General features: G+C 41.0%; 4 non-coding genes across 4 annotated transcripts; all 4 read right to left on the reverse strand.

The window, feature by feature from the left end:
* Window positions 1-247: 247 nt before the first annotated feature.
* TRNAS-AGA (transfer RNA serine (anticodon AGA)) lies at window positions 248-329 on the reverse strand. Its single transcript has one exon. It is a non-coding gene; the product is annotated as a tRNA-Ser (tRNA).
* A 6,313-nt stretch (window positions 330-6,642) lies between these two features.
* Window positions 6,643-6,725, reverse strand: TRNAF-AAA (transfer RNA phenylalanine (anticodon AAA)). The gene has a single exon. It is a non-coding gene; the product is annotated as a tRNA-Phe (tRNA).
* Window positions 6,726-14,201: 7,476 nt separating this feature from the next.
* On the reverse strand, window positions 14,202-14,284 carry TRNAS-AGA (transfer RNA serine (anticodon AGA)). The gene has a single exon. It is a non-coding gene; the product is annotated as a tRNA-Ser (tRNA).
* Window positions 14,285-17,135: 2,851 nt separating this feature from the next.
* On the reverse strand, window positions 17,136-17,217 carry TRNAS-AGA (transfer RNA serine (anticodon AGA)). The gene has a single exon. It is a non-coding gene; the product is annotated as a tRNA-Ser (tRNA).
* Window positions 17,218-19,489: the final 2,272 nt, after the last annotated feature.

Here is a 19,489-nt window from a genome sequence, read left to right on the forward strand (position 1 = left end):
TTATTGGTAAAGTAAGTTTCAAGTGCATGAATGGTATGACTGAGAGAGCCAGGGTATAATAATTTGAAGTGTTTGCACCAGCGCTAATGTAGGACGAGAGTTATAGCAAAGATATGAAAGGGGTAGCGATAATAAATATGTGAAAGGGCAATAGTGACACCAAAATAAGCCACCTATTTATCAAAGTGACATGGAAGAAATACTAAAGGTTAACTTCTGAAATTGCAGCCGATGTAAAAAAGATTCTCGTTGTTGGCAGGATTCAAACCCGCGTGGGGAGACCCCAATGGATTTCTAGTCCATCGCCTTAACCACTCGGCCACAACAACTGACTGTAATTTTTGTGCAAATAATCTATCTGTATGAAAGTTTTCAAGGTGTCCCACAGCAAATTCCTGATATTCTGCAATGCACTTTTTAAAAAAAACGTTTTTTTCAGCAGGCACATTCTCTCCTAAAAACAAAAATAAGGCTACATCTTATAATCATGTGTGTTTAAATAATTTGTCGTTAGAACGTTTAAATATTTTAAAGGATCTGTTTTTAATAGACATTTTACAAAAACAACTGGTACATTTGGTAATTCTGCAAAAGAAAAACCCAACTGCCGTGACATTGCCAACCACAATGCCGTGACTCGGATCCGAACCGAGGTTGCTGCGGCCACAACACAGAGTACTAACCACTATACGATCACGGCTAGCTACTTGGGCTCAATAGCATACAGTGACATGGAGAATTTATAATTCGGAACACTCAGGGAACTCCTGTGATAGGCTGAATGTGTTCATTGCTTCCTCATTCCTTATACAAAGGCTTTGTCTCCTCAGTGGTTGAGAGGCTGAAACCGTTTCCTGGCCGCCTGCTTGTGAACTGCCAGAAGTCAAAGATCACACATACACTTGTGGGCCTGTGATGGGACACCAATGCAGAGAAACACACCTGGCGCAGATCTTCTATTCTGTCTATTAGACCTGCATCTCCCCTGTACCTCCTCAAGCCTTCTGTATGTGAAGCAAGAAAAAGTTCAGGAGCGGTCCATCTACACTTTTATAGGGAGGATGCTGCTGTGAGCTCCTCCCAGCTAATCACACAAACAGCAGTAAAGCAAGATAACTACACAGTTAGGGGGGACTGCATGGTTAGGTTTTTGAGGAATTATTGAAACTGACCTCAGTGACCCATGATCAGAGCTGTGGCTAATGACTGCGTGCCTAATTATGATGAAGCAAGCACCATGGCTCGTAGGGGCCCCACAACACGCTTTTCTTAGCTCATTGAATTAAAGTATAAACCTCTGCCATGTATGAGTGGTAAAGGCTTGTTAATTTTGTTGCTCTTCCAATTCAAGTCTGACAACAAGATGAAGGAACATTGGGGCATCAGAAGCTTTGGAAAGTAGCCACCAACCTCAGAGAAAGAGAGAAAGAGGGAAAAGGCAGTATGAGGTGTGGAGAAAACAGCAGCAGGTACAAGGAGCTCAAATGAGATTAATGGCGCCTAAATAGAGCACATAAAGGAACAGTTACAAATCTAAGAAAAGGGAAAGAAAGACTAGGAAAAAAACACGGAAAGAGCCTGTAGATAAAATTCTCTTCCTGGGACAGCAGGCTAAGAGAAATTACACAGGGAGCAGTTAAGCCTGCAACACGGGGAGAATAGAAAAGAAAATGCAGTTTTATGAAGTGTGTTTGCCTAATCCAGCAAGCACTTTTGTTTTATTTTTCTATTTGCTTCTTTTATTGGTAAAGTAAGTTTCAAGTGCATGAATGGTATGACTGAGAGAGCCAGGGTATAATAATTTGAAGTGTTTGCACCAGCGCTAATGTAGGACGAGAGTTATAGCAAAGATATGAAAGGGGTAGCGTTAATAAATATGTGAAAGGGCAATAGTGACACCAAAATAAGCCACCTATTTATAAAACTGACATGGAAGAAATTCTATAGGTTAACTTCTGAAATTGTAGTCGATGTTAAAAATGTTCTCGTTGTTGGCAGGACTCGAACCTGCGCAGGGATACCCCAATGGTTTTCTAGTCCTTCACCTTAACCACTCGGCCACAACAACTGACTGTAAGTTTTGTGCAAATAATCTGTATGAAAGTTTTCAAGGTGTCCCACAGCAAATTCCTGGTATTCTGCAATGCACTTTTTAAAAATAATGTTTTTTTCAGCAGGCACATTCTCTCCTAAAAACAAAAATTGCATGAGTATATCTATAGTTTGGAAAAGGATAGGCTTTCATGCATACTCTCATGTGGCACTCAAGTTTTTGGGACCCTATTGCACTCTGTTTTCGTGCTGCTTTTAGTCTATGGCCCATAATACAGAAGTCTACCATCTTTGAGTATTTGAGGCTCCTTTCTAAGTGCTTTATCTTTTTTACTTGAAGAGCTATATAATAAAGGGGTTAGGGAAAGATTGCATTTATGGAAGATAAAAGAAGGCACACTTGTCTCACCAAATGCCGTAGAGAAACCTGATGTTTTACTCATGTTATCCTTAGTTTGTGTTTGTTAGACCTTGCATTCTTAAGGTGGCCTCAACCCTACCTTATTGCTTTTCACCTACTCATTTTGCTGTATCTTTTTGTTGGCCTTAGGACTCTGATCACTTTATCGCTACTAATCAGTGCTGAAGTGCACGTGCTTCTTCCCTAATCATGTGTGTAATTGGAGTATACCTGACTGACAGATTTAATTGACTTGAAAGCCCCTTGTAAAGTGGTATACCATATACCCAGGGACTGATTGTGCCGCCCAAAGAAGTAGCATTTCAAACCTGTCTCAAGCCTGCTACTGCAGTGCCTGTGCTGCAGTGTACTGCCACTTCGACTTGTCATTTAAAACTACTTGCCAAGCCTTAAACTCCAATTTTATTACATATAATTAACCCCTAAGGTAGGCCCTAGGTAGTCCTAGGGGCATCATGCTATGTAAGTAAAAGGTAAGACATGTACTGTGGTAGTTTGCATGTCCTGGTAGTACCAAACAGTCTATTACATTTTTCACTACAGTGAGGTCTACCCCTCTCATAGGTTAGCATTGGGTATTTCCTTATACTTTTTGGGGGGTAATTCCATATCAGAGAGGAGAAGCTTTATTTATTTATTGATAAATCCTATTTACTGGTGAGGTTGGATTTAACTTTACTATTTTATAAATGCCATTTTTAGAGAGTGAGCATTTCTCTGCACTTACTGCTCTATTTGCCTGAAAACATGTCTCCAATTGACGTCTGGATTGGGCTGCGAGACAGCTACATTTGTGCATTACCTCTAGACAGCCACAACACAGGTCACTCAACTGCAACTGCATTCTGATTGGCATTTTGGAGAGCTCCGTTCCCCCCACCGCAAATAGGTTCAAGAACGATAATTTATGTCAGTAGGTACAATATAGCTACATCTTATAATCATGTGTGTTTAAATAATTTGTCGTTAGATCGTTTAAATATTTTAAAGGATCTGTTTTTAATAGACATTTTACAAAAACAACTGGTACATTTGGTAATTTTGTAAAAGAAAAACCCAACTGCCGTGACATTGCCAACCACAATGCCGTGACTCGGATTCAAACCGAGGTTGATGCGGCCACAACGCAGAGTACTAACCACTATACGATCACAGCGAGCTACTTGGGCTCAATAACATACAGTGACATGGAGAATGTATAATTCGGAACACTCAGGGAACTCCTGTGATAGGCTGAATGTGTTCATTGCTTCCTCATTCCTTATACAAAGGCTTTGTCTCCTCAGTGGTTGATAGGCTGAAACCGTTTCCTGGCCACCTGCTTGTGAACTGCCAGGAGTCAAAGATCACACATACACTTGTGGGCCTGTGATGGGACACCAATGCAGAGAAACACACCTGGTGCAGATCTTCTATTCTGTCTAGTAGACCTGCATCTCCCCTGTACCTCCTCAAGCCATCTGTATATGAAGCAAGAAAGAGTTAAGGAGCGGTCCATCTACACTTTTATTGGGAGGATGCTGCCGTGAGCTCCTCCCAGCTAATCACACAAACAGCAGTAAAGCAAGATAACTACACAGTTAGGGGGGACTGCATGGTTAGGTTTTTGAGGAATTATTGAAACTGACCTCCGTGACCCATGATCAGAGCTGTGGCTAATGACTGCGTGCCTAATTATGATGAAGCAAGCACCATGGCTCATAGGGGCCCCACAACACGCTTTTCTTAGCTCATTGAATTAAAGTATAAACCTCTGCCATGTATGAGTGGTAAAGGCTTGTTAATTTGGTTGCTTTTCCAATTCACGTCTGACAACAAGATGAAGGAACATTGGGGCATCAGAAGCTTTGGAAAGTAGCCACCAACCTCAGAGAAAGAGAGAAAGAGAGAAAAGGCAGTATGAGGTGTGGAGAAAACAGCAGCAGGTACAAGGAGCTCAAATGAGATTAATGTCGCCTAAATAGAGCACGTAAAGGAACAGTTACAAATCTAAGAAAAGGGAAAGAAAGACTAGGAAAAAAACACGGAAAGAGCCTGTAGATAAAACTCTCTTCATGGGACAGCAGGCTAAGAGAAATTACACAGGTAGCAGTTAAGCTTGTAACACGGGGAGAATAGAAAAGAAAATGCAGTTTTATGAAGTGTGTTTGCCTAATCCAGCAAGCACTTTTGTTTTATTTTTCTATTTGCTTCTTTTATTGGTAAAGTAAGTTTCAAGTGCATGAATGGTATGACTGAGAGAGCCAGGGTATAATAGTTTGAAGTGTTTGCACCAGCGCTAATGTAGGACGAGAGTTATAGCAAAGATATGAAAGGAGTAGCGATAATAAATATGTGAAAGGGCAATAGTGACACCAAAATAAGCCACCTATTTATAAAACTGACATGGAAGAAATTCTGAAGGTTAACTTCTGAAATTGTAGCCGATATAAAAAAGTTTCTCATTGTTGGCAGGATTCAAACCTGCGCGGGGAGACCCCAATGGATTTCTAGTCCATTGCCTTAACCACTTAGCCAAACTGACTGTAAGTTTTGTGCAAATGATCTGTATGAAAGTTTTCAAGGTGTCCCACAGCAAATTCCTGATATTCTGCAATGCACTTTTTAAAAATAATGTTTTTTTCAGCAGGCACATTCTCTCCTAAAAACAAAAATAAGGCTACATCTTATAATCATGTGTGTTTAAATAATTTGTCGTTAGATCGTTCAAATATTTTAAAGGATCTGTTTTTAATAGACATTTTACAAAAACAACTGGTACATTTGGTAATTCTGTAAAAGAAAAACCCAACTGCTGTGACATTGCCAACCACAATGCTGTGACTCGGATTCGAACCGAGGTTGCTGCGGCCACAACGCAGAGTACTAACCACTATACGATCACGGCGAGCTACTTGGGCTCAATAGCACACAGTGACATGGAGAATTTATAATTCGGAACACTCAGGGAACTCCTGTGATAGGCTGAATGTGTTCATTGCTTCCTCATTCCTTATACAAAGGCTTTGTCTCCTCAGTGGCTGATAGGCTGAAACTGTTTCCTGGCCGCCTGCTTGTGAACTGCCAGAAGTCAAAGATCACACATACACTTGTGGGCCTGTGATGGGACACCAATGCAGAGAAGCACACCTGGCGCAGATCTTCTAATCTGTCTATTAGACCTGCATCTCCCCTGCACCACCTCAAGCCATCTGTATGTGAAGCAAGAAAAAGTTAAGGAGCGGTCCATCTACACTTTTATAGGGAGGATGTTGCCGTGAGCTCCTCCCAGCTAATCACACAAACAGCAGTAAAGCAAGATAACTACACAGTTAGGGGGGACTGCATGGTTAGGTTTTTGAGGAATTATTGAAACTGACCTCAGTGACCCATGATCAGAGCTGTGGCTAATGACTGCGTGCCTAATTATGATGAAGCAAGCACCATGGCTCGTAGGGGCCCCACAACACGCTTTTCTTAGCTCAATTAAAGTATAAACCTCTGCCATATATGAGTGGTAAAGGCTTGTTAATTTGGTTGCTTTTCCAATTCACGTCTGACAACAAGATGAAGGAACATTGGGGCATCAGAAGCTTTGGAAAGTAGCCACCAACCTCAGAGAAAGAGAGAAAGAGGGAAAAGGCAGTATGAGGTGTGGAGAAAACAGCAGCAGGTACAAGGAGCTCAAATGAGATTAATGGCGCCTAAATAGAGCACATAAAGGAACAGTTACAAATCTAAGAAAAGGGAAAGAAAGACTAGGAAAAAAACACGGAAAGAGCCTGTAGATAAAATTCTCTTCCTGGGACAGCAGGCTAAGAGAAATTACACAGGGAGCAGTTAAGCTTGTAACACGGGGAGAATAGAAAAGAAAATGCAGTTTTATGAAGTGTGTTTGCCTAATCCAGCAAGCACTTTTGTTTTATTTCTCTATTTGCTTCTTTTATTGGTAAAGTAAGTTTCAAGTGCATGAATGGTATGACTGAGAGAGCCAGGGTATAATAATTTGAAGTGTTTGCAACAGCGCTAATGTAGGACGAGAGTTATAGCAAAGATATGAAAGGGGTAGCGATAATAAATATGTGAAAGGGCAATAGTGACACCAAAATAAGCCACCTATTTATAAAACTGACATGGAAGAAATTCTAAAGGTTAACTTCTGAAATTGTAGCCGATGTTAAAAAGTTTCTCGTTGTTGGCAGGATTCGAACCTGCGCGGGGAGACCCCAATGGATTTTTAGTCCATCGCCTTAACCACTCGGCCACAACTGACTGTAAGTTTTGTGCAAATAATCTGTATGAAAGTTTTCAAGGTGTCCCACAGCAAATTCCTGGTATTCTGCAATGCACTTTTTTTAAATAATGTATTTTTCAGCAGGCACATTCTCTCCTAAAAACAAAAATTGCATGAGTATATCTCTAGTTTGGAAAAGGATAGGCTTTCATTCATACTCTCATGTGGCACTCAAGTTTTTGGGACCCTATTGCACTCTGTTTTCGTGCTGCTTTTAGTCTATGGCCCATATTACAGAAGTCTACCATCTTTGAGTATTTGAGGCTCCTTTGTAAGTGCTTTATCTTTTTTACTTGAAGAGCTATATAATAAAGGGGTCAGGGAAAGATTGCATTTATGGAAGATAAAAGAAGGCACACTTGTCTCACCAAATGCCGTAGAGAAACCTGATGTTTTACTCATGTTATCCTTAGTTTGTTTTTGTTAGACCTTGCATTCTTAAGGTGGCCTGAACCCTACCTTATTGCTTTTCACCTACGCATTTTGCTGTATCTATTTGTTGGCCTTAGGACTCTGATCACTTTATCGCTACTAATCAGTGCTGAAGTGCACGTGCTTCTTCCCTAATCATGTGTGTAATTGGAGTATACTTGACTGACAGATTTAATTGACTTGAAAGCCCCTTGTAAAGTGGTATACCATATACCCAGGGACTGATTGTGCCGCCCAAAGAAGTAGCATTTCAAACCTGTCTCAAGCCTGCTACTGCAGTGCCTGTGCTGCAGTGTACTGCCACTTCAACTTGCCATTTAAAACTACTTGCCAAGCCTTAAACTACAATTTTATTACATATAATTAACCCCTATGGTAGGCCCTAGGTAGTCCTAGGGGCATCATGCTAAGTAAGTAAAAGGTAAGACATGTATTGTGGTAGTTTGCATGTCCTGGTAGTACCAAACAGTCTATTACATTTTTCACTACTGTGAGGTCTGCCCCTCTCATAGGTTAGCATTGGGTATTCCCTTATACTTTTTGGGGGGTAATTCCATATCAGAGAGGAGAAGCTTTATTTATTTATTGATAAATCCTATTTACTGGTGAGGTTGGATTTAACTTTACTATTTTATAAATGCCATTTTTAGAGAGTGAGCATTTCTCTGCACTTACTGCTCTATTTGCCTGAAAACATGTCTCCAATTGACGTCTGGATTGGGCTGCGAGACAGCTACATTTGTGCATTCCCTCTAGACAGCCACAACACAGGTCACTCAACTGCAACTGCATTCTGATTGGCATTTTGGAGAGCTCCGTTCCCCCCACCGCAAATAGGTTCAAGAACGATAATTTATGTCAGTAGGTACAATATAGCTACATCTTATAATCATGTGTGTTTAAATAATTTGTCGTTAGATCGTTTAAATATTTTAAAGGATCTGTTTTTAATAGACATTTTACAAAAACAACTGGTACATTTGGTAAAAGAAAAACCCAACTGCCGTGACATTGCCATCCACAATGCCGTGACTCGGATTCAAACCGAGGTTGATGCGGCCACAACGCAGAGTACTAACCACTATACGATCACAGCGAGCTACTTGGGCTCAATACCATACAGTGACATGGAGAATGTATAATTCGGAACACTCAGGGAACTCCTGTGATAGGCTGAATGTGTTCATTGCTTCCTCATTCCTTATACAAAGGCTTTGTCTCCTCAGTGGTTGATAGGCTGAAACCGTTTCCTGGCCGCCTGCTTGTGAACTGCCAGGAGTCAAAGATCACACATACACTTGTGGGCCTGTGATGGGACACCAATGCAGAAAAACACACCTGGCGCAGATCTTCTATTCTGTCTAGTAGACCTGCATCTCCCCTGTACCTCCTCAAGCCATCTGTATATGAAGCAAGAAAGAGTTAAGGAGCGGTCCATCTACACTTTTATTGGGAGGATGCTGCCGTGAGCTCCTCCCAGCTAATCACACAAACAGCAGTAAAGCAAGATAACTACACAGTTAGGGGGGACTGCATGGTTAGGTTTTTGAGGAATTATTGAAACTGACCTCCGTGACCCATGATCAGAGCTGTGGCTAATGACTGCGTGCCTAATTATGATGAAGCAAGCACCATGGCTCATAGGGGCCCCACAACACGCTTTTCTTAGCTCATTGAATTAAAGTATAAACCTCTGCCATGTATGAGTGGTAAAGGCTTGTTAATTTGGTTGCTTTTCCAATTCACGTCTGACAACAAGATGAAGGAACATTGGGGCATCAGAAGCTTTGGAAAGTAGCCACCAACCTCAGAGAAAGAGAGAAAGAGAGAAAAGGCAGTATGAGGTGTGGAGAAAACAGCAGCAGGTACAAGGAGCTCAAATGAGATTAATGTCGCCTAAATAGAGCACGTAAAGGAACAGTTACAAATCTAAGAAAAGGGAAAGAAAGACTAGGAAAAAACACGGAAAGAGCCTGTAGATAAAATTCTCTTCATGGGACAGCAGGCTAAGAGAAATTACACAGGGAGCAGTTAAGCTTGTAACACGGGGAGAATAGAAAAGAAAATGCAGTTTTATGAAGTGTGTTTGCCTAATCCAGCAAGCACTTTTGTTTTATTTTTCTATTTGCTTCTTTTATTGGTAAAGTAAGTTTCAAGTGCATGATTGGTATGACTGAGAGAGCCAGGGTATAATAGTTTGAAGTGTTTGCACCAGCGCTAATGTAGGACGAGAGTTATAGCAAAGATATGAAAGGAGTAGCGATAATAAATATGTGAAAGGGCAATAGTGACACCAAAATAAGCCACCTATTTATAAAACTGACATGGAAGAAATTCTGAAGGTTAACTTCTGAAATTGTAGCCGATATAAAAAAGTTTCTCATTGTTGGCAGGATTCGAACCTGCGCGGGGAGACCCCAATGGATTTCTAGTCCATTGCCTTAACCACTCAGCCAAACTGACTGTAAGTTTTGTGCAAATGATCTGTATGAAAGTTTTCAGGGTGTCCCACAGCAAATTCCTGGTATTCTGCAATGCACTTTTTAAAAATAATGTTTTTTTCAGCAGGCACATTCTCTCCTAAAAACAAAAATGCATGAGTATATCTCTAGTTTGGAAAAGGATAGGCTTTCATGCATACTCTCATGTGGCACTCAAGTTTTTGGGACCCTATTGCACTCTGTTTTCGTGCTGCTTTTAGTCTATGGCCCATAATACAGAAGTCTACCATCTTTGAGTATTTGAGGCTCCTTTGTAAGTGCTTTATCTTTTTTACTTGAAGAGCTATATAATAAAGGGGTTAGGGAAAGATTGCATTTATGGAAGATAAAAGAAGGCACACTTGTCTCACCAAATGCCGTAGAGAAACCTGATGTTTTACTCATGTTATCCTTAGTTTGTGTTTGTTAGACCTTGCATTCTTAAGGTGGCCTCAACCCTACCTTATTGCTTTTCAACTACTCATTTTGCTGTATCTTTTTGTTGGCCTTAGGACTCTGATCACTTTATCGCTACTAATCAGTGCTGAAGTGCACGTGCTTCTTCCCTAATCATGTGTGTAATTGGAGTATACCTGACTGACAGATTTAATTGACTTGAAAGCCCCTTGTAAAGTGGTATACCATATACCCAGGGACTGATTGTGCCGCCCAAAGAAGTAGCATTTCAAACCTGTCTCAAGCCTGCTACTGCAGTGCCTGTGCTGCAGTGTACTGCCACTTCGACTTGTCATTTAAAACTACTTGCCAAGCCTTAAACTCCAATTTTATTACATATAATTAACCCCTAAGGTAGGCCCTAGGTAGTCCTAGGGGCATCATGCTATGTAAGTAAAAGGTAAGACATGTACTGTGGTAGTTTGCATGTCCTGGTAGTACCAAACAGTCTATTACATTTTTCACTACAGTGAGGTCTACCCCTCTCATAGGTTAGCATTGGGTATTTCCTTATACTTTTTGGGGGGTAATTCCATATCAGAGAGGAGAAGCTTTATTTATTTATTGATAAATCCTATTTACTGGTGAGGTTGGATTTAACTTTACTATTTTATAAATGCCATTTTTAGAGAGTGAGCATTTCTCTGCACTTACTGCTCTATTTGCCTGAAAACCTGTCTCCAATTGACGTCTGGATTGGGCTGCGAGACAGCTACATTTGTGCATTCCCTCTAGACAGCCACAACACAGGTCACTCAACTGCAACTGCATTCTGATTGGCATTTTGGAGAGCTCCGTTCCCCCCACCGCAAATAGGTTCAAGAACGATAATTTATGTCAGTAGGTACAATATAGCTACATCTTATAATCATGTGTCTTTAAATAATTTGTCGTTAGATCGTTTAAATATTTTAAAGGATCTGTTTTTAATAGACATTTTACAAAAACAACTGGTACATTTGTAAAAGAAAAACCCAACTGCCGTGACATTGCCAACCACAATGCCGTGACTCGGATTCAAACCGAGGTTGATGCGGCCACAACGCAGAGTACTAACCACTATACGATCACAGCGAGCTACTTGGGCTCAATAACATACAGTGACATGGAGAATGTATAATTCGGAACACTCAGGGAACTCCTGTGATAGGCTGAATGTGTTCATTGCTTCCTCATTCCTTATACAAAGGCTTTGTCTCCTCAGTGGTTGATAGGCTGAAACCGTTTCCTGGCCACCTGCTTGTGAACTGCCAGGAGTCAAAGATCACACATACACTTGTGGGCCTGTGATGGGACACCAATGCAGAGAAACACACCTGGCGCAGATCTTCTATTCTGTCTAGTAGACCTGCATCTCCCCTGTACCTCCTCAAGCCATCTGTATATGAAGCAAGAAAGAGTTAAGGAGCGGTCCATCTACACTTTTATTGGGAGGATGCTGCCGTGAGCTCCTCCCAGCTAATCACACAAACAGCAGTAAAGCAAGATAACTACACAGTTAGGGGGGACTGCATGGTTAGGTTTTTGAGGAATTATTGAAACTGACCTCCGTGACCCATGATCAGAGCTGTGGCTAATGACTGCGTGCCTAATTATGATGAAGCAAGCACCATGGCTCATAGGGGCCCCACAACACGCTTTTCTTAGCTCATTGAATTAAAGTATAAACCTCTGCCATGTATGAGTGGTAAAGGCTTGTTAATTTGGTTGCTTTTCCAATTCACGTCTGACAACAAGATGAAGGAACATTGGGGCATCAGAAGCTTTGGAAAGTAGCCACCAACCTCAGAGAAAGAGAGAAAGAGAGAAAAGGCAGTATGAGGTGTGGAGAAAACAGCAGCAGGTACAAGGAGCTCAAATGAGATTAATGTCGCCTAAATAGAGCACGTAAAGGAACAGTTACAAATCTAAGAAAAGGGAAAGGAAGACTAGGAAAAAAACACGGAAAGAGCCTGTAGATAAAATTCTCTTCATGGGACAGCAGGCTAAGAGAAATTACACAGGGAGCAGTTAAGCTTGTAACACGGGGAGAATAGAAAAGAAAATGCAGTTTTATGAAGTGTGTTTGCCTAATCCAGCAAGCACTTTTGTTTTATTTTTCTATTTGCTTCTTTTATTGGTAAAGTAAGTTTCAAGTGCATGAATGGTATGACTGAGAGAGCCAGGGTATAATAGTTTGAAGTGTTTGCACCAGCGCTAATGTAGGACGAGAGTTATAGCAAAGATATGAAAGGAGTAGCGATAATAAATATGTGAAAGGGCAATAGTGACACCAAAATAAGCCATCTATTTATAAAACTGACATGGAAGAAATTCTAAAGGTTAACTTCTGAAATTGTAGCCGATATAAAAAAGTTTCTCATTGTTGGCAGGATTCGAACCTGCGCGGGGAGACCCCAATGGATTTCTAGTCCATTGCCTTAACCACTCAGCCAAACTGACTGTAAGTTTTGTGCAAATGATCTGTATGAAAGTTTTCAAGGTGTCCCACAGCAAATTCCTGATATTCTGCAATGCACTTTTTAAAAATAATGTTTTTTTCAGTAGGCACATTCTCTCCTAAAAACAAAAATAAGGCTACATCTTATAATCATGTGTGTTTAAATAATTTGTCGTTAGATCGTTCAAATATTTTAAAGGATCTGTTTTTAATAGACATTTTACAAAAACAACTGGTACATTTGGTAATTCTGTAAAAGAAAAACCCAACTGCCGTGACATTGCCAACCACAATGCTGTGACTCTGATTCGAACCGAGGTTGCTGCGGCCACAACGCAGAGTACTAACCACTATACGATCACGGCGAGCTACTTGGGCTCAATAGCACACAGTGACATGGAGAATTTATAATTCGGAACACTCAGGGAACTCCTGTGATAGGCTGAATGTGTTCATTGCTTCCTCATTCCTTATACAAAGGCTTTGTCTCCTCAGTGGCTGATAGGCTGAAACTGTTTCCTGGCCGCCTGCTTGTGAACTGCCAGAAGTCAAAGATCACACATACACTTGTGGGCCTGTGATGGGACACCAATGCAGAGAAGCACACCTGGCGCAGATCTTCTAATCTGTCTATTAGACCTGCATCTCCCCTGTACCACCTCAAGCCATCTGTATGTGAAGCAAGAAAAAGTTAAGGAGCGGTCCATCTACACTTTTATAGGGAGGATGTTGCCGTGAGCTCCTCCCAGCTAATCACACAAACAGCAGTAAAGCAAGATAACTACACAGTTAGGGGGGACTGCATGGTTAGGTTTTTGAGGAATTATTGAAACTGACCTCAGTGACCCATGATCAGAGCTGTGGCTAATGACTGCGTGCCTAATTATGATGAAGCAAGCACCATGGCTCGTAGGGGCCCCACAACACGCTTTTCTTAGCTCAATTAAAGTATAAACCTCTGCCATATATGAGTGGTAAAGGCTTGTTAATTTGGTTGCTTTTCCAATTCACGTCTGACAACAAGATGAAGGAACATTGGGGCATCAGAAGCTTTGGAAAGTAGCCACCAACCTCAGAGAAAGAGAGAAAGAGGGAAAAGGCAGTATGAGGTGTGGAGAAAACAGCAGCAGGTACAAGGAGCTCAAATGAGATTAATGGCGCCTAAATAGAGCACATAAAGGAACAGTTACAAATCTAAGAAAAGGGAAAGAAAGACTAGGAAAAAAACACGGAAAGAGCCTGTAGATAAAATTCTCTTCCTGGGACAGCAGGCTAAGAGAAATTACACAGGGAGCAGTTAAGCTTGTAACACGGGGAGAATAGAAAAGAAAATGCAGTTTTATGAAGTGTGTTTGCCTAATCCAGCAAGCACTTTTGTTTTATTTTTCTATTTGCTTCTTTTATTGGTAAAGTAAGTTTCAAGTGCATGAATGGCATGACTGAGAGAGCCAGGGTATAATATTTTGAAGTGTTTGCACCAGCGCTAATGTAGGACGAGAGTTATAGCAAAGATATGAAAGGGGTAGCGATAATAAATATGTGAAAGGGCAATAGTGACACCAAAATAAGCCACCTATTTATAAAACTGACATGGAAGAAATTCTAAAGGTTAACTTCTGAAATTGTAGCCGATGTTAAAAAGTTTCTCGTTGTTGGCAGGATTCGAACCTGCGCGGGTAGACCCCAATGGATTTCTAGTCCATCGCCTTAACCACTCGGCCACAACTGACTGTAAGTTTTGTGCAAATAATCTGTATGAAAGTTTTCAAGGTGTCCCACAGCAAATTCCTGGTATTCTGCAATGCACTTTTTTTAAATAATGTATTTTTCAGCAGGCACATTCTCTCCTAAAAACAAAAATTGCATGAGTATATCTCTAGTTTGGAAAAGGATAGGCTTTCATTCATACTCTCATGTGGCACTCAAGTTTTTGGGACCCTATTGCACTCTGTTTTCGTGCTGCTTTTAGTCTATGGCCCATATTACAGAAGTCTACCATCTTTGAGTATTTGAGGCTCCTTTGTAAGTGCTTTATCTTTTTTACTTGAAGAGCTATATAATAAAGGGGTCAGGGAAAGATTGCATTTATGGAAGATAAAAGTAGGCACACTTGTCTCACCAAATGCCGTAGAGAAACCTGATGTTTTACTCATGTTATCCTTAGTTTGTTTTTGTTAGACCTTGCATTCTTAAGGTGGCCTGAACCCTACCTTATTGCTTTTCACCTACGCATTTTGCTGTATCTATTTGTTGGCCTTAGGACTCTGATCACTTTATCGCTACTAATCAGTGCTGAAGTGCACGTGCTTCTTCCCTAATCATGTGTGTAATTGGAGTATACCTGACTGACAGATTTAATTGACTTGAAAGCCCCTTGTAAAGTGGTATACCATATACCCAGGGACTGATTGTGCCGCCCAAAGAAGTAGCATTTCAAACCTGTCTCAAGCCTGCTACTGCAGTGCCTGTGCTGCAGTGTACTGCCACTTCAACTTGCCATTTAAAACTACTTGCCAAGCCTTAAACTACAATTTTATTACATATAATTAACCCCTATGGTAGGCCCTAGGTAGTCCTAGGGGCATCATGCTAAGTAAGTAAAAGGTAAGACATGTATTGTGGTAGTTTGCATGTCCTGGTAGTACCAAACAGTCTATTACATTTTTCACTACTGTGAGGTCTGCCCCTCTCATAGGTTAGCATTGGGTATTCCCTTATACTTTTTGGGGGGTAATTCCATATCAGAGAGGAGAAGCTTTATTTATTTATTGATAAATCCTATTTACTGGTGAGGTTGGATTTAACTTTACTATTTTATAAATGCCATTTTTAGAGAGTGAGCATTTCTCTACACTTACTGCTCTATTTGCCTGAAAACCTGTCTCCAATTGACGTCTGGATTGGGCTGCGAGACAGCTACATTTGTGCATTCCTTCTAGACAGCCACAACACAGGTCACTCAACTGCAACTGCATTCATCTGCATTCTGATTGGCATGGGGGAGAGCTCCATTCCCCCCACCGCAAATAGGTTCAAGAACGATAATTAATGTCAGTAGGTACAATATAGCTACATCTTATAATCATGTGTGTTTAAATAATTTGTCGTTAGATCGTTTAAATATTTTAAAGGATCTGTTTTTAATAGACATTTTACAAAACAACTGGTACATTTGGTAATTCTGTAAAAGAAAAACCCAACTGCCGTGACATTGCCAACCACAATGCCGTGACTCGGATTTGAACGGAGGTTGCTGCGGCCACAACGCAGAGTACTAACCACTATACAATCACGGCGAGCTACTTAGTCTCTATAACATACAGTGATATGGAGAATTTATAATTCGGAACACTCAGGGAACTCCTGTGATAGGCTGAATGTGTTCATTGCTTCCTCATTCCTTATACAAAGGCTTGTCTCCTGAGTAGTTGATAGGCTGAAACCGTTTCCTGGCCGCCTGCTTGTGAACTGCCAGGAGTCAAAGATCACACATACACTTGTGGGCCTGTGATGGGACACCAATGCAGAGAAACACACATGGCGCAGATCTTCTATTCTGTCTAGTAGATCTGCATCTCCCCTGTACCTCCTCAAGCCATCTGTATGTGAAGCAAGAAAAAGTTAAGGAGCGGTCCATCTACACTTTTATAGGGAGGATGCTGCCGTGAGCTCCTCCCAGCTAATCACACAAACAGCAGTAAAGCAAGATAACTACACAGTTAGGGGGGACTGCATGGTTAGGTTTTTGAGGAATTATTGAAACTGACCTCAGTGACCCATGATCAGAGCAGTGGCTAATGACTGCGTGCCTAATTATGATGAAGCAAGCACCATGGCTCGTAGGGGCCCCACAACACGCTTTTCTTAGCTCATTGAATTAAAGTATAAACCTCTGCTATGTATGAGTGGTAAAGGCTTGTTAATTTGGTTGCCTTTCCAATTCACGTTCGACAACAAGATGAAGGAACATTGGGGCATCAGAAGCTTTGGAAAGTAGCCACCAACCTCAGAGAAAGAGAGAAAGAGGGAAAAGGCAGTATGAGGTGTGGAGAAAACAGCAGCAGGTACAAGGAGCTCAAATGAGATTAATGGCGCCTAAATAGATCGCGTAAAGGAACATTTACAAATCTAAGAAAAGGGAAAGAAAGACTAGGAAAAAAACACGGAAAGAGCCTGTAGATAAAATTCTCTTCCTGGGACAGCAGGCTAAGAGAAATTACACAGGGAGCAGTTAAGCTTGTAACACGGGGAGAATAGAAAAGAAAATGCAGTTTTATGAAGTGTGTTTGCCTAATCCAGCAAGCACTTTTGTTTTATTTTTCTATTTGCTTCTATTATTGGTAAAGTAAGTTTCAAGTGAATGAATGGTATGACTGAGAGAGCCAGGGTATAATAATTTGAAGTGTTTGCACCAGCGCTAATGTAGGACGAGAGTTATAGCAAAGATATGAAAGGGGTAGCGATAATAAATATGTGAAAGGGCAATAGTGACACCAAAATAAGCCACCTATTTATAAAACTGACATGGAAGAAATTCTAAAGGTTAACTTCTGAAATTGTAGCCGATGTTAAAAAGTTTCTCGTTGTTGGCAGGATTCGAAGCTGCGCGGGCAGACCCCAATGGATTTCTAGTCCATTGCCTTAACCACTCGGCCACAACAACTGGCTGCAAGTTTTGTGCAAATAATCTGTATGAAAGTTTTCAAGGTGTCCCACAGAAAATTCCTGGTATTCTGCAATGCACTTTTTAAAAATAATGTTTTTTTCAGCAGGCACATTCTCTCCCAAAAACAAAAATTGCATGAGTATATCTCTAGTTTGGAAAAGGATAGGCTTTCATGCATACTCTCATGTGGCACTCAAGTTTTTGGGACCCTATTGCACTCTGTTTTCGTGCTGCTTTTAGTCTTTGGCCCATATTACAGAAGTCTACCATCTTTGAGTATTTGAGTCTCCTTTGTAAGTGCTTTATCTTTTTTACTTGAAGAGCTATATAATAAAGGGGTCAGGGAAAGATTGCATTTATGGAAGATAAAAGAAGGCACACTTGTCTCACCAAATGCCGTAGAGAAACCTGATGTTTTACTCATGTTATCCTTAGTTTGTTTTTGTTAGACCTTGCATTCTTAAGGTGGCCTGAACCCTACCTTATTGCTTTTCACCTATGCATTTTGCTGTATCTTTTTGTTGGCCTTAGGACTCTGATCACTTTATCGCTACTAATCAGTGCTGAAGTGCACGTGCTTCTTCCCTAATCATGTGTGTAATTGGAGTATACCTGACTGACAGATTTAATTGACTTGAAAGCCCCTTGTAAAGTGGTATACCATATACCCAGGGACTGATTGTGCCGCCCAAAGAAGTAGCATTTCAAACCTGTCTCAAGCCTGCTACTGCACTGCCTGTGCTGCAGTGTACTGCCACTTCAACTTGCCATTTAAAACTACTTGCCAAGCCTTAAACTCCAATTTTATTACATATAATTAACCCCTAAGGTAGGCCCTAGGTAGTCCTAGGGGCATCATGCTAAGTAAGTAAAAAGTAAGACATGTATTGTGGTAGTTTGCATGTCCTGGTAGTACCAAACAGTCTATTACATTTTTCACTACTGTGAGGTCTGCCCCTCTCATAGGTTAGCATTGGGTATTCCCTTATACTTTTTGGGGGGTAATTCCATATCAGAGAGGAGAAGCTTTATTTATTTATTGATAAATCCTATTTACTGGTGAGGTTGGATTTAACTTTACTATTTTATAAATGCCATTTTTAGAGAGTGAGCATTTCTCTGCACTTACTGCTCTATTTGCCTGAAAACCTGTCTCCAATTGACGTCTGGATTGGGCTGCGAGACAGCTACATTTGTGCATTCCCTCTAGACAGCCACAACACAGGTCACTCAACTGCAACTGCATTCATCTGCATTCTGATTGGCATGGGGGAGAGCTCCATTCCCCCCACCGCAAATAGGTTCAAGAACGATAATTAATGTCAGTAGGTACAATATAGCTACATCTTATAATCATGTGTGTTTAAATAATTTGTCGTTAGATCGTTTAAATATTCTAAAGGATCTGTTTTTATTAGACATTTTACAAAACAACTGGTACATTTGGTAATTCTGTAAAAGAAAAACCCAACTGCTGTGACATTGCCAACCACAATGCCGTGACTCGGAATTGAACCGAGGTTGCTGCGGCTACAACGCAGAGTACTAACCACTATACAAACATGGCGAGCTACTTAGTCTCAATAACATACAGTGATATGGAGAATTTATAATTCGGAACACTCAGGGAACTCCTGTGATAGGCTGAATGTGTTCATTGCTTCCTCATTCCTTATACAAAGGCTTTGTCTCCTCAGTGGTTGATAGGCTGAAACCGTTTCCTGGCCGCCTGCTTGTGAACTGCCAGGAGTCAAAGATCACACATACACTTGTGGGCCTGTGATGGGACACCAATGCAGAGAAACACACCTGGCGCAGATCTTCTATTCTGTCTAGTAGACCTGCATCTCCCCTGTACCTCCTCAAGCCATCTGTATGTGAAGCAAGAAAGAGTTAAGGAGCGGTCCATCTACACTTTTATAGGGAGGATGCTGCCGTGAGCTCCTCCCAGCTAATCACGCAAACAGCAGTAAAGCAAGATAACTACACCGTTAGGGGGGACTGCATGGTTAGGTTTTTGAGGAATTATTGAAACTGACCTTAGTGACCCATGATCAGAGCTGCGGCTAATGACTGCGTGCCTAATTATGATGAAGCAAGCTCCATGGCTCGTAGGGGCCCCACAACACGCTTTTCTTAGCTCATTGAATTAAAGTATAAACCTCTGCCATGTATGAGTGGTAAAGGCTTGTTAATTTGGTTGCTTTTCCAATTCACGTCTGACAACAAGATGAAGGAACATTGGGGCATCAGAAGCTTTGGAAAGTAG

Source organism: Lissotriton helveticus, chromosome 12 (genome assembly GCF_964261635.1).
Source record: "Lissotriton helveticus chromosome 12, aLisHel1.1, whole genome shotgun sequence".
Lineage (NCBI taxonomy): Eukaryota > Metazoa > Chordata > Amphibia > Caudata > Salamandridae > Lissotriton > Lissotriton helveticus.